The sequence below is a fragment of the Colobus angolensis genome, unplaced genomic scaffold, assembly GCF_000951035.1.
Source record: "Colobus angolensis palliatus isolate OR3802 unplaced genomic scaffold, Cang.pa_1.0 Scaffold16, whole genome shotgun sequence".
Lineage (NCBI taxonomy): Eukaryota > Metazoa > Chordata > Mammalia > Primates > Cercopithecidae > Colobus > Colobus angolensis.
Genome location: NW_012114710.1, coordinates 20,771,245 through 20,776,793, shown reverse-complemented (window position 1 = coordinate 20,776,793; position 5,549 = coordinate 20,771,245). Strand labels below are relative to the sequence as shown.

The following is a 5,549-nucleotide window of genomic DNA, read 5'->3' as shown; positions in this document are numbered from 1 at the left end:
ATCGTAAACCCTCTGACTGGTAGATGCAGACTGGCAGTCTTTTCTAACAAAGCATGAAATTCAAGTGTCAGAAGAGACCCAAAGGTTATCCAGTTCAATCTCCCCTTTGATCCTGGAATTCCTCTAAAACTTCCCTACCACACGATTGATCGTTTGTTTTTTTCCTCTTGAATTCTTCCCTTGACAGAGAACTTAATAACTTAATAACTTAATAACTCCTGAAGCAGCTCATTTCACCTAACTTAGCTTTTACCTGTAGTCATAGTTTATTTATTTATTATTTTTTTAGGAACATAATCTCTTTATGTCTGCTTGAGATACAAATGTTAGTTTAGATGATGAGAATGAGGAAATTACTGGAGACAATGTCTAGCTCCTGTGTTTGTCCCAATAAACTCCAATGGAAAAAGAAACTAAACAGGATCTGGATAGTTTTGGTCTATTGTATGTAGCTTATCAAATCCACAGCCTGGTACTTCTGGAACAAGGCTGCCTCAGGGATGACGGTTAAAGATGAAGATGGCAAATATAAGGAATTCAACATGTCTATGCAGGGCAGTCTGATGTCTCCATACGTTTTCTAAAATTCCATATTTGGTCAGAGCTGGGAGTGAGAGCAGGGTGCTTGCCTGTTTCAGTCCCACTGCTCCTCTGATTCTGCTTTGCTGCCTTAGAGGAGAACAGGTTTAGATCCTCTAGGGGCTGGTGCGGCCATGCCCTTGGCAGCCTACTGGGCTAACCAGTACTTCTATCTTTTGACCTTGGGCCTCTCCAAGTTTACCAGAGACACGGGTACCTTCATAGTACCAAGTCCATTTACCATCACCTCACACCAGTACTTCCCCACGGAGTGAGGGGCTTTCCTGGTAACTTTAATGTATGTGAGGTGACTGCAACACCAAGATTCTTGAGGAAATGGTGGGCAACTGTTTCAGGGTTCAGCTCCCGTTTGATATTGTTCTTCATCCCTACCTCCATGAGACAGCTTTTTGGAAATGTCACTGTTGCCTCACCTGCCTTGGTCTGGATCTTCTCTAACTTTCCTCCTGGTCTCAGCAATTTCTCCTCTTCGAACAGCTTCTTGTTTTCAGGTGATGCATATGCAGCCAGTCTCTGAGGAAGGAGTTGATTCCCATCCATAGATTTCTTTACTGAGACCAGGTCACCCCGTACTCCAAGTGTCCACAGACTGCATGAAAATGACCTCCAGGTTTTCTTTGGGCCAGTGCTTTGTGTCCTCCACCAGCTTATTAATGTGGTGTCACTGGTGCAGGCCCAGCTTCTGGCCCTCCCCGGCCACCAGTTCTTCCCATCCACCCAGCGCTCCACGATGCCCAGGGCCATGACAGTCCCATAGTCATAGTTTAATCCTTTGGAGCCATATTGAATGACTGAGATTTCTGGCCTAGATGATTGTCAGCCTTTTCTGACTCTTCCCTTCTCCCATCCCGGGTTACACATACCCAAAGTCAGCAACCATTTCCTTAGGACATTTTGTGGGAAGTTTAGTCATCCTGGCTGCTTTCCCTGGAAGAATTTCCCATTTGTCTGTAACCTTTAAAGTATGACACCCACACCCAATCATAATTCCAGGAACACTCTGACCAACGCAGTATAGATCCAGATTATCACCTCCCTCTGAATGGACACGTCATTCCAGTAACATGAACTATATTTTAGTCATTCTTCGACAACAGTTATCGAATGGCTTAAGGATAATGTGCATTTTAATCCATGTTGCTACTTAACTCCTATTTTGAATCTGTCTTTTTTTCTTTACATTCTAGGAGATGGTCTTAAATGTATAATGGAAATCACAGGAACTTCAAAGTTAGAGATTTTCCGTATGCATATAGTCTACATCATTTTAACCCTGTGTTTTTAAGAAAGTTATTTAACTTCTCTGAGACTCAGTTTCAATATTTGTTTAAGAGTTGGATAATGTCTAGTTGTTTAGTTTTGTTTTGAGGCTTAAATGAAATAATATATGCAAAATAACTAGCATGATGTCAAAGTACAAATTTTTCTGTTGTGTAGCATGTTATCTTGGCCCATGTCCTAGCCCCTAGCCCATTAACATTTTTAGTTTTTCTGTTTCATTTTTATTTTTATTTTTATTTTTGAGAGAGAGTCTCACTCTGTTGCCCAGATTGAAGTGCAGTAGCACATTCTTGGCTCCCTGCATCCCCCGCACCCAGGTTGCAGAAGTTCTACTGCCTCAGCCTCCCAAGTAGCTGGGATTAAAGGCATGTGCCATCATGCCCAGCTAATTTTTTTACTTTTAGTAGAGATGGGGTTTCACCATGTTGGCCAGGCTGGTCTCAAACTCCTGACCTCAGGTGATCCATCCTTTTCAGCCTCCCAAAGTGCTGGGATTACAGGTGTGAACCACTGTGTGGATTTCATGATCCAGTAAATTAGGTATTTTTCCCAGGGTTTCAGCATTCATGAATTCTAACATGCTTTCAAGATTTTCATCCTAACAAGACAGTGCAAATAGTGATGTTTTCTAATAAGAAATTTTTCAAATTGATGCTAACTCATATTTTTACTGACCAAAAAAAGTAGGCAAAATAAAGCTTCTAGAATTTAGTAGATCAGAAAGGCATTCTCATGTACAAGACAGTCACCTAAAGACTGCATAGTTGTAACATAAGGTAGAATTCAAATGCTTCCTAGATATATTCTTCATTTAGTTTATGTCAACTCTTTATAGCAGACTGTAAAGATATCATCATCTCTGACCTTAAAGAAGTTCACGAAAATAATAAGTAATTTATATCCTTGCCTCAATAATCATAAGTTTTTATTTTAAATACCTATGGTACAGTAAAAAACTTCTTTCACATAGAAAAAAATGCAATTGATTCTTTCAACAAATATTTATTGAGCATCTATATACACCTGATACTGTCCTTGGCAGAGAGGAAAGTAGCAAAGGTCTGCCTGTGCTTTCATGGATATTTTGTTGGAAAAGGACAATAAACAAGCAAACAAATAAATAATGTGTCAAGTGATTATATAAGTAATGAGAAAATCAAATTGGAAATGGAAAATGTGGCGACATCAGTGATGGTGCTGGTGCTCTTCTAGATGGAATGGTTGGAAGAACCCACTCTTATATAAACTGCCATCTGTGCAGAGACCTTAGGAATCTGAGTAATCTGAGAAAACTGCAGCCCAGCTAGTGGGCTCAGCAAGTTCAAAGATGCTAAAGGAAGTGTGTTTGGCTTGAGTAACAGCAAAAAGGTCTGTGAGACTAGGGTAGAATGATGGAAGAGCTGTAGCTGTGCTTGAAAATACATCAGATAGATGGAGGACCACGCCATGCAAGGGCTTTGAGGACATAAGAAGTATGGATTTACTATGTCATAGGGGCCTCAGCAGAGAAATAACATGATCTGACCTGTATTTTAAAAGGATCGCCATGGTTGCTGTGGACAATGTGCAATGGAAGATACAGGGTGAAATAAGAGATCAATGAATAGCTATCTCAATAACCCAGATGAGATATAATGCGACTTAGACTGGAGTCCTAATGATGAAGGTGGTGACAAGTGACCTGTTTTTTGGATATTTCGAAAGTAGAGCCTCAGGATTTGCTAATAATATTATATGTGGGGTATATGAGGAAAAGAATAGTCAAGAATTATTTTGTACTGAGGATCTGGAAGAATGGAGTAGCCTTGTACTAAAGCTGGGAGTCTGTGGAAAGCATCACATATTTTAGAAGTTAAAAATCAGGAGTTTGTTTTGGACATATTAAGATTTAGATGTCTAGTGCATATATCCACCTGGAGATTATAAGAAAGTCTCTGCCTAGGATTCTGGAGCCCAATTCTGGAGAGGTCTGCACTACAGAAAAAAAAAAAAAAATGTAGTGTCTAGAGAATAAATGCTATTTAAAGCCTTGAAAGTCTCTGCCTAGGATTCTGGAGCCCAATTCTGGAGAGGTCTGCACTACAGAAAAAAAAAAAAAATGTAGTGTCTAGAGAATAAATGCTATTTAAAGCCTTGAGAGTGCATGGATTACCTAGTGAATGAGAAGTGATAGAGAAAAAAAAAAAGGTAAAAAGTTGAATCTGCAATATTTACACACAGTCAGGAAAATGAGTGACATTCAGAGATTGACTCTAAGATGCAGTGGCCCGTGAGGTAGAAGGCAAGATGAAGAAAGTGTTCTAAATGGCAAACAATTTCTCAATACCATCAACAATGATTCTTTGATTGTATCAGATAATACTAGCTCTATTCACAGGATTGAAAAACAAAATAGTTGAATTTGTTTAAAGTTGAATGCTCTCTTATAAGTAGGCATCCATCTTGGAGTAGTGTAACTGGGAACATTCTCATGAGAGCTGGACTGCAACGTGTGCTTCAGTATTCAGTCTTCCTCAGCTACAGCAACTCTGTCTGAATTTGGCTTTGACCCTTCTTTCATTTCAAATCCTTGTATTAGCTAAAAGCAAGCTCTTATTTCCCATCTCTGCCACCCATGTAGCAGAGCAAAACCTGTAATTCGCAGGAGACAAAGAGCAGAAATAAAGATTCTGGTTCATAAGTTAATAAACAACCAATTGTGATGTTAAAGGCTAAATACATTTAGGCATGTGTGGTCACATTGCTTTATGTTTGTCAATCTCATTTTATGTAACCTGGACCAACAAAGCCAACAAGAGGGGAAATACACAGATATAAGGTCAGTTCAAGGGTTCAACAAAGTGCTCAAAATGATAGAATCAGCAGATAAAATGCTTCACAGGTTGCTAAGATACCTTAATCTGGGAAAAGAATCAGAATTAAGTTTTTGTTAAGAGGTTTATCATTCCCTATCCTGATCCTTTGATAGAGATAGTCTATAGGAATCTTAGCTTTGCAATTATATGGTGGGAGTAATTGGGGAAAAGTTTAGAAAAAGGGTTTGAACAGGAAAGATAATAGCTTAAGAATTTGAGAAGTCACTTGGGGAGAGTTGGGTCATCTTGAAATTGCTTTAGGCAAGCTTAAGCTGTTTAGAAGATTTTCTCTTTGTAAAGGAATAAAAAACTAAGCAATATTATTCTTCTGTGTGGATTTGCTACTGATGACTAACATGGTTGAGTAAAGTAATCATAAAATCCATTTATTTAAGGAAAAAATTTAAAAAATTTTGTTTTTATTTGTCCTTTGTGAAAAATTCTGTTTTGGCACATTTTACATACTGCTATTTACTTCAAGTCATTTAATTTACTTTTTCCTTGATAAAGAAAAAAGATGTTATTTTAATTCTTAATCATTCAAAGCAATGCCAATAGACACCATATTGTAGATTTTGAAAAAAAATTGTAAATTTGTGTTTCTATATACACCTATTGAAAAAGTTATACAACAAAGAGTTCTCATATGTCCTTTTTTGATTCAATCATTTGTAACTGCCCGTACTTGCTAGTAAACTGCCCATATTTGCTAGTAAAATTCTCCTTCCCTCAATAGATGAGAGGGTGGATGTGTGTTTCTTTGTGAACCATTGAGAGCAAGTTGCAGATACGCTAACTTTTTTTTTTTTTTTT

General features: G+C 38.2%; 1 pseudogene; it reads right to left on the bottom strand.

Moving 5' to 3' along the window:
- Nucleotides 1-670: 670 nt before the first annotated feature.
- Nucleotides 671-1,344, bottom strand: LOC105508349 (annotated as a pseudogene).
- Between the last annotated feature and the right edge of the window lie 4,205 nt (nucleotides 1,345-5,549).